This window comes from the organism of the source record quoted next, unplaced genomic scaffold (genome assembly GCF_019419815.1).
Source record: "Pyrus x bretschneideri cultivar Hongxiangsu unplaced genomic scaffold, Pyrus_bretschneideri_v1 Contig46, whole genome shotgun sequence".
Classification (NCBI taxonomy): Eukaryota; Viridiplantae; Streptophyta; class Magnoliopsida; order Rosales; family Rosaceae; genus Pyrus; species Pyrus x bretschneideri.
Window position 1 is genome coordinate 3,318,478 of NW_025999783.1, and position 9,799 is coordinate 3,328,276.

At 40.6% G+C, this 9,799-nt stretch overlaps 1 non-coding gene across 1 annotated transcript; it reads right to left on the reverse strand.

Annotated features, from left to right (window-relative positions):
- Positions 1–3,758: 3,758 nt before the first annotated feature.
- On the reverse strand, positions 3,759–3,853 carry LOC125469865. The gene has a single exon (XR_007252169.1). It is a non-coding gene; the product is annotated as a small nucleolar RNA R24 (small nucleolar RNA).
- Positions 3,854–9,799: the final 5,946 nt, after the last annotated feature.

Here is a 9,799-nt window from a genome sequence, read left to right on the forward strand (position 1 = left end):
TCGAGTGCTTCAAGTGCCTTTCTGGATCTCCATCTCCTTTGAAAGACGTGAAGTGCGGCATGCTAAACTTACGTGAAGGCTCTGCCTGCTCAATCTCGTCCACGAAAGGTGACTTGCTTATGTTGGTCATATCTCGCCTTAGCGCTTCATCAGCCATTTCGTTGCGTCGAAATTCACGTAACCGTTCATTGAAAAGTCTTTCTACCTCTTATTGGATCTGCCTTTGTTGGGGGTAGTAGAGTTCTCATCTGCCCTAAGTCTTGATCTGCTGGTCCAAGCTGCCCTTTTACACGCTTGGCTTATCTATGTTGCGGCTACGGTATATGAGATAGATTCCTAGCAGGCGAAGGGTTTCTTCGCAAGCTGCTGGTTGTACTTGAATCGGATTGAGTGACCGCTATTCTCCGGTTGTCATGCTGCATTCTTCGATATGATGTGGATAATGTTTCTCGCTGACCTAACCACGAATGAACGCTTTGCCTAGAAGGTTGCTCATGTTGATTATCGGATCGTGAATGTATACTTGTCTGTGGGCCTAGTCGAGAGCGTGCGCTCCTCCACCCACTAAGACGAGCGTGTATGCTGTTTCGGGGGCCCAATTAGGAGTGTATACTACCCGAGTGCTCGACCTGTGGTTGGTTGAGTGGTTGCTTGAGAGTTTCCTTGTCTGCCCTTGTCCTACTTCAAGACACCTCATCTAGGGCACGTTGGATCTCGGTGCATTGCAAAAGTTGATTTACCAAGGCCGTCTGTTGTGCAAGGGCGCTCGTCAATTCTAAAACTTGTCGGGACAAGTTTTGTTTGCCATTTAGATCGGAAAAGCTTGGATGGAATGTGCCTCCTTGAGCAGTGGAAAGATGGTGGGCCCTGGGCACGAGATTTGAGTTGGAAAATGTCAAATCCGTGGAGAAACGTGGTAAAAATACCTCCGGCTCAATGATTGGTCCTGATGGTTGAGATAGTCTTGGGCCGACTTGGGATACTTAGAGGGCCATGAGAGTAAGCTGGGCTAAAGGAGCAGGCTGGATCACGAGAGCAGGCTGGGCTACGGGAGTAGGCTGCTCAGTGCGTGATGCATGCGAATGCGAGGCTTGGGCTGGGGCTCGTGTAATCTTGGATGGCACGACTTAGGCCATGGTGGAACCTTGTAGTGATGGTGCCACTCCGCTTACGACCGAATTTTGCCTTGTGGATCTCCGCGGTCCCATTTCTTGAGTATTGAAATTTTCTCTTGTGGAATTTTCTAAATTTCTAGCCGTTATATTTTTCTTATACGTTTTATCAAAGAACCTTTGCAAATAAAAAATTCTAATAATAAGAACGTATGAAAAATATTCAAATGGACTAGAAAATAGAGAAAAACCTTTTTATGCGAGAGTCTTCTACAAGTATGGATCTCAAGCTCTCAATGAAAGCACCAATTTGTGAATGCAAATTTCTTCCTCCTTGATCTTAGACAAAATTGCACCTACAAAACAATTAACACCTTAGGGTCAAGGCCAAGAGCCTCACGCGCCCACGATGAATTGGGGGGGGGGCTTTGTCCGAAGAACCTCCGATGCCAAATTTAGAATTTGGAGAGAAAAAATGTTTAGAGAGTATTTGGGATTTTTATAATTGTGTTGGAATCATCTTTTGGTGGAAATGGGAGCCTATTTATAGGGATAGGCTGATCTTCTTTGGAGAGAGTGGTCGGCCATTAGATGGATTTTTAGGTTTAATTTTTGGTTTAATTAGCCAATTTTAATAGTTATTAATTGGCTAATTAAACTTAAGGGGAATGTTTTGGTGGTTACAAAATATTTAGAGTAAATAGATAATTAGGTTATGTAATAATTAGCTTGATTTAGCTAAAAAAGGGAATTTAGGTAAATATATATGGGGTGAAATAAATTTTAGGAATTGCCTTGTAGAAGGATTTAATGAGATGAATTTTTTAATTGTTACCTTTCATGGGCATTTCTGATTTGGTTGAGGATGATTGCTTGCTACTCACGCGTAAGAATCTTGATACACCCCAAGGGTATTTTTGTCTTCTTAATCAAAAAATTCACGTGTCGCCTTGTGATTATTTTTGGCTCCACATTAGTCACCTCAAACTAAAATTTTTTGCACGACAATAACAACAACAACATAAATACTATCGATAATTAATAAAGCCCTCCGTTCGCTTACTCAACTCTTCACCCAGTAACCAGTAGTCCCACTACTATGAATCATTTCCATCTTCATTAAACTCCATTCAATTCCTGCATTCGACCCTATCCATTGGCTGCCATGTCACCGAACGACGGCCTGATTTGGGGTTTTCCGCACCTTGTTTTCAAGTTTCAACTGGACAAAATCCAAGATCATCCAAAGCTTGCTTGGAAAGAATTGATGAAGCAGTACAATGATGGAGAAAAATTGGGAAGAAGTTTGCTCACGCTGGTAACCCAACAGCCACGGTAACAATTCTATTTTGGATTTCCATACCTCGTTAACCCAATAGTCAGATTATTTTGGATTATTTTTTACTTTTAAATGTTAAATAAAAACTTAACAGAGTTAGAGACAAGTTAAGTTAGAGGATATATGTCAAAATATTAGTAAGGAGACACAGAAGAGGCACACAGAAGGGGACAGCAAACTGGGAGCCGACTCAAGGCGGGAGCAATGTCTGTATTTGAACCCAATAATCTCATAATTTTACTTACTATTATCACCCTTGATCCAAAAAGATATCTAGAGAAATAGAAAGTAATGTTCAATTGGTTTTTTCCTTGCAAGTAATTAAGGGTTGCACCAACAGTGCACGACGACCAAGATAGACCCGCAAGTAAAATGAGAATTTGGTGAATGGACCAGTGTAAAAAACATGAACAATCATTCGGATAGCTATTAATCAAAATTGAGAACTTTTTTTTTTATCACACACCCTTGTTAGGTTAAATCCTAACTCCGCCACGTCACATAAGCCTTCACTTATGTTCTTCTCCGCTGCGGGACTGGGAAGGGCATAAATTGCAGAACTTATGAACCTTTAGGTTAATCTCATATCATGCACTCCAATCACCCAACATGTCAGAAGACCATAAACAGAGAAGGAATACAGAAGTAAGAGAATTGTACGCATTTACAATTAACAACAACAATATCAGAACAAAAGTTTTCTCACGTATCAAATTTTGACGTCAGCAATCATTTGTTCTTTGTATAACAGATGAAGTATACATTTGTACGACACATTCACATCAACAGTAGAAGCGGCAGTTCTTGCGAGATGCATAAAACCGTTGAAGTGATAGTTCCTCGAGATGAATAAGAACTCTTCTACAACTATATTTTGGCATGGGAGGCACAATACTATTGGCGTGAGTAATCTTTAGGGAAATAGGAATGTAAATATAGTGTAAATATTATAGTCCTTTATTAGGAAGGATATTTCTTTGTCCTTTTTTGTTCCCTTGGAGAACAAGGACTGTATGTACTTATATATCAAATTATGCAATACATGAGAATTAAGCCGTTAAATTCTATTTGGTATCAGATGGTTCGATCAACTTATAGCTGTGGGTGAATTTTTCTCTATGCCCATGTATTGAGTAGTGGCTGCTGTGAAGCCTATACCGTGTTGCTGTGGGTGAATTTTATCTATGTCATATGTTGAGTAATGGTTGTTGTGCAGCCTGTACCCTGTTGCTGCTGTTGTGCAATGGATTCTTTTTGGGTAATTGCAGTTGCTGCCTAGTGCATTGTATATTATTGGGCAAAAATTGAGTGCTCAAATGTTAAGCAAAACAATTGTATTGTTTTGAGAATTCCCAAACAAATTGGGATATTTTCTTACGTGTTAGTTTTTCATCACTGCTTGGATTGCTGTTTATTGTGTGAGGTCTTTTTTTGCTGCTGGTTTGTGCCGTGTATACTTATTGCTACAGTCCGTGCAAAAAGTCTACAATCCACTGTTTTTGTGTCGATCCAACAACCTGAATAACAGCGTGACACTTTGCTGATGCTTGTGTTCCTTGTAGTGTGTGGTTCTGTAATTAGTGTGGTGTTGTGATTGTCGTGTATTACTGTCCCGTGAGTTATGGAGAATACAGGTCGGATTTTAGATTCCGATGCAATGACTCATATGACGTATGATAGAACTTTGTTTCAGTTCATGAAATGGTACTACTGCTGCTACTGTTGGAGTGGGAATAGTGTCTCTTACACCCTCTCTTCCTTTACATAATTGTTTATTGGTTCCGTCATTTTAGTCCTTTATGCTTCTTTTGTGTGTTTTCAGGTTCTAAGGGCAAAGTATGCAAAAGGATGCCTTTTGGAGCCTTTTGGAGCAAATTAGAGATTGGAATGGATATCATATGCTTGGAGCCAAGAGGATGGACGAAATTGAAGACTTGAAGTAGGAAAGTTAAATCCTAAAAGACCTCATGTTTGAGCATCATTGAAGACTCCTACGCATTTTAGAACACAAAAACAACATTCCTTGCAACCTTAGGACAATGCCGTGTGTTTCCTTGTGTCTCCCTTCCTTGCCATGCAAGGAAGGGCTTTGTTTCCTGTTTTAAACCATTTAAACACATACAATGATCACCAATTCAACACATGCACCCATCACCTAACACAAACATCTCATTGCCGTGCATTTCATATCCCATTTCCAGCTTTCCCCCTTGCAATTGCACATGCACTCCCATTCTTGAATCCTTTGCATCCACATGCACTCCCATTCTTTAATTCAGCCACTTAATCATTCAACCACATTCACATTCATCACCACTTCATCACATGCAGCCACACATCCATTCTAGCACCATGCCGTACATTCCCCTTGCATTTCAGCCATTCCACATGCATTTCCAACCCACATGCACCCTTTAATTCATTTTCAGCACAATCACTTCAAAGCCGTGCATTACCCCTTCATTTCCAGTCATTGCACATGCATTCATCATCATCACCCTAGCTTTAATTCACATGCACATTCAACATTCCAGAAATGAAGCCAACCCGTGCATTACTCATTCAATCCAGCCATTCCACATGCTATTGCAGCCACATGCATTCCCCTTTTGCAATTGCAGCTTTCCACCAAGTTCCTAGCTGTCATATTCCCTCTTCTTCACCTATAAATAAGCATCCATTGCAGCCACAATTCATTCATTCTTCCATATTCAGAAATTCACCACAAAAACAATCCCTTGGTGCCGTGCCTTGAGGCACCATTCCCTACTAATCCAAACACCATCACTTCCTTCACCATTCCCTCCAAAACACTTCACACCTCCCCAAAACTCACCTTAGACCTTGTGCCACAACAAAGAGGAAGAGAAGAGTGCCTAAACGTTCATACAATTCAAGTTTGAGTTGTTGGAATGTTTAGGTGTTTCTTTGATTTCAAAGTTTAAATTCAATTCTCTTTGTTTTGTACGAATGAGGAATGGAAGAGAAGAGGGCCTAAACGTTCATACAATTCAAGTTTGAGTTGTTAGAATGTTTAGGTGTTTCTTTGATTCTCTTTGTTTTGTACGTATGAGGAACTAAACCCCCTTTAGCTAGGGGGTGATTCGAAACTATGTTTATGCTTGCAATATGAATTGATTACCTTTGGTTGGAATTTCATAAGTTGTGAATTCAATTTGTTTAACCGTTTGATTGATAACTGTTTGAACCCGATTTTACATTATCGGCCTGAGCAATCGAGACCGTAGAATGAGTAAAATTCTAAGCCATTGGATTGGAAGAAGGTTGAGATAATTGATTAATAATTTGTCTAGATAATATTATGATTTTAATAATCACAATGTTATCTGGGGAATTATTAAGAAGATTATTTCTAAAAAATGTGGAGATAATTAAGGAGTCCAAAAGTGACTTAAATGTCTAAAAATTTGAATTGAAATCAAATTCTACTAGTAAAGCCGCACCACACATCTGCTTCTATAAATACAAGGCTACGAACACCATTCAAAGGATCTCCAATTTAACACACAACTGCCCTGCGCAAAACCTCTCAAACATCTTGAGATTTTTTATCTTATTTTTTCCGCCGACACATCTTCAGTTTGGATAAACAGCACTGTGAAGGCAACCGGCGAACATCTTCAGTTTGGATAAACAGCACTGTTGCCATAGAATCAGCCGTTCCCGAAGCACCTTCAGTTTGGATAAACAGCACTGCGTCGAGGCCGACTGGTTATCTATCCAAGTCTCGGTCGAGAAGGATTTTCAAATCCTTATTGGCAGAGGTCATCTCATTAGCCTTCTCGGCGAAGTGAGGTGTTACCAGGTTACTACATTCGGCACCTTGAGAGCCGAATTTGATATTGAACTTCGTAGAACTAGCAGCCTTGCCTTCAGGCTCGAGAATCCAAAGGCCGAGATTTGTTCCTTCCTCGGCCGCAGTCGCAAGATAAAGAAGTCAGCAACGCGTTCAACGCAACATCAACAAATTTTACTCCTCGGCCGAGCTCGGCCGACGAGTTGGCACGCCCCGCATTCAACCGAAGGACGTAGTTAGCTTATTAGTTACTCGGCCTGCGCGCCACGTAGGCTTTGTAATTTTTAGGATCAACATTTTGGCACGCCCGGTGGGACCCAGTGCTAAAACTACGAAGTTCATATGATATATCAAGATTCCAATCTGGCTCAACGTAGCCGATTGTACGAGCGCCTAGATGAATTGAAAAAACACAATGAAGAACGAAAAAGATCTTTGGAAGTGGAAAAAGTTCTTCGTGGCCATAAAGAGTTGCAAAAGTCATTCGCTTACATGTTGAGAATAAAAGCTCATGTTGCCCTGCAAAAGCAATGGGTAAATGAAGACAGGGCTCGATTTAATGCCTGGTTAGATGGAAAATATTTTCCTTACGTTTTCAACTACAAATCAATTCCATTTGAGGAATGGTTGGTTGAAAAGACTGGGGGGCAATTTTCCGCTTCGGCCGTAATCAGACATCGGCCTAAGAAAATTGTTAATTTGGTCGAGGAACAAAGGCCACCTGTTTTTTCGGTCGAGACTGAAAGTGTGGTAGGTCTAGAAGAAAGTGTTCAAGTTTCTGAGCCAAAAATTGACTCAGAAAATGATTCTTTAGAGTGTTCCAAAGACGAACAATACCGATACACGACTTCGGACCATAAAACCACATCAATTGATATGGTAATTGGAGACATGGTTTTAGATGCCGAAACTACGCCAATCAATATGATTATTGGTGATAACACCGATATAGAGAAATCTCATTCGGCTAAGTTGTTTGAATTAAAAGCCGAAATTATGCTTGTGGGGCATAAAAATTGTTCAACACATTCGGCGGCCGAAAATGAAAAAATTTTCACCAAGTTACAAATATTTGGAGAAAATTCTTTATTTGGCCTAGAGAGAAATCAATTTGAAAATTTTGATATTAAACGATCTCGGCTTGGAATAAAACATCGTTGGCCTCCTCCTATTTATGGTTCGACCACTTTTATTTCCGTATGCTAAAAATATATATTTTGGGCCCGATTGTACATAATCGGTTCGGCATATGTCCCATTCTACACCCAATTCTTCTTGGCCTCGGCCTCGGCCCACTTTACAAAACTATATGGCCGAATACAATTCTTTGGCCGAATAAAAGAAAGTTTGGCCGAATACAATGGGATATATATATATATATATATATATATAGGTTCTACACCCAATTCTTCTTGGCCTCGGCCTCGGCCCACTTTACAAAACTATATGGCCGAATACAATTCTTTGGCCGAATAAAAGAAAGTTTGGCCGAATACAATGAGGCATATATATATATATATGTATATGTATATGCCATTTAATGTTCAGCAGAAGTAGGGGCATTTTAAGTATTCTATTTGGTAGAATTATGAAGTGCTGTTACGCTTAGTTTCCTTAACCATTCGGCTTATGGGCCGAAACTCGAGGAAACTGGGGGGCAATGTGTGGGCCCGACTGTACATAATCGGTTCGGCATTGGATAAAAAAAAAAAGTGTTGTTCTTTAATACATTGGCCGAGCCACATTAAGTGTAAAGTTTGTCAGCAATGTGTTTCCCAATGTTAGCGTATATATGTCGGCCATGCTGCAACGACATAAGCATATATATATATATATATATATATAGCCTGTAACGTCACATCAAAATAGGCCAAAGGAGAGATGGCATGCAAAAGCAAACGGCAAGTTCAAAAGTTTAATGAAAAGCCACTCACTTTAAATTGTAGGCTTCCATGTGGGCACACCCTCTCATTCGGTGGGAAAGTTATTCGGTGGAGGTTTAGATATAAGTCCATCTGTGGGCTTTTAACATCATATGTTATTCTTTTGCCGAGAAGGAAAATATTTGCAGCATATATTTATTTCTGGCTTCTGTCGAGAAGTTCCCACGCCCTTCAGACTTTTCTCTTCAGTATCTGTGACTGATCTCGGCGTCGCCTTCGTAGAGAAGATGCAGATCATTTCCAGTTCGACGATAGCAGACGTACCCGTTGCCATTTTGAGCAACCTAATGGTTCCGTTGACTGCACAACCGCAGGCTTCAAACAAGACCGAAACGGGATGTGGCCTTGAGAATCAGGGACGACAAAGCGTACATGCCTCGTTGAATGAATGGTTACAGATCAATTCATGCATGCGGGTACATCTTTCTTTGAAGGAGTAAGCGGTGGGCGAGAGTCCCCGAGCCTTCGGTCCCGTGTGTTTTTTTCGACCTTCGACCCTCTTTGATTTTTCTCGGCCATCGACCCCATTTGGTTTTTCTCGGCCCTCGACCGTGTTTGGTTTTTCTCGGCCCTCGACCGTATTTGGTTTTTCTCTGCCCTCGACCGTATTTGGTTTTCCTCGGTCCTTTGATAGTACTAGGCGAAGACACATCTGGAATCATGGCCTGTCTTATTTCTTGCAATTGACTTGCACATGCTTATTGCAGCTCATGACAATGGATCTGTAAAGGTGTTCTGTTTACCCGTGTCATTACTTGATCCGGGCTGGATTTATGTTAGGCCGAGCTCGGCCAACTCGTCGAGGCTTCTTTCAAGACATAGCAGGCTATGAAGTGGATATACCACAGGAAATAAATTCAGTTCAACTTTTGCCAAGTGATCAGGGCCGTTTGAGTATTATTTTTCTTCGGCAGTGGATGCTAGTTATTTTTTTTCTTGATCATATATTTCTCGTTGTCACGCGGTTGTCACGCGGAGGTACTCAGCCGTCGAGGAACGTACGATTATTGGTTTGCGTCGAATCACTTCATTTTCGACGATACAGGGGTTCTTCGACTGCGCTAATTTCCTTAACCATTCGGCTTATGAGCCGAAGCTCAAGGAAATTGGGGGGCAATGTTTGAACCCGATTTTACATTATCGGCCTGAGCAATCGAGACCGTAGAATGAGTAAAATTCTAAGCCATTGGATTGGAAGAAGGTTGAGATAATTGATTAATAATTTGTCTAGATAATATTATGATTTTAATAATCACAATGTTATCTGGGGAATTATTAAGAAGATTATTTCTAAAAAATGTGGAGATAATTAAGGAGTCCAAAAGTGACTTAAATGTCTAAAAATTTGAATTGAAATCAAATTCTACTAGTAAAGCCGCACCACACATCTGCTTCTATAAATACAAGGCTACGAACACCATTCAAAGGATCTCCAATTCAACACACAACTGCCCTGCGCAAAACCTCTCAAACATCTTGAGATTTTTTATTTTATTTTTTCCGCCGACACATCTTCAGTTTGGATAAACAGCACTGTTGCCGTAGAATCAGCCGTTCCCGAAGCACCTTCAGTTTGGATAAACAGCAC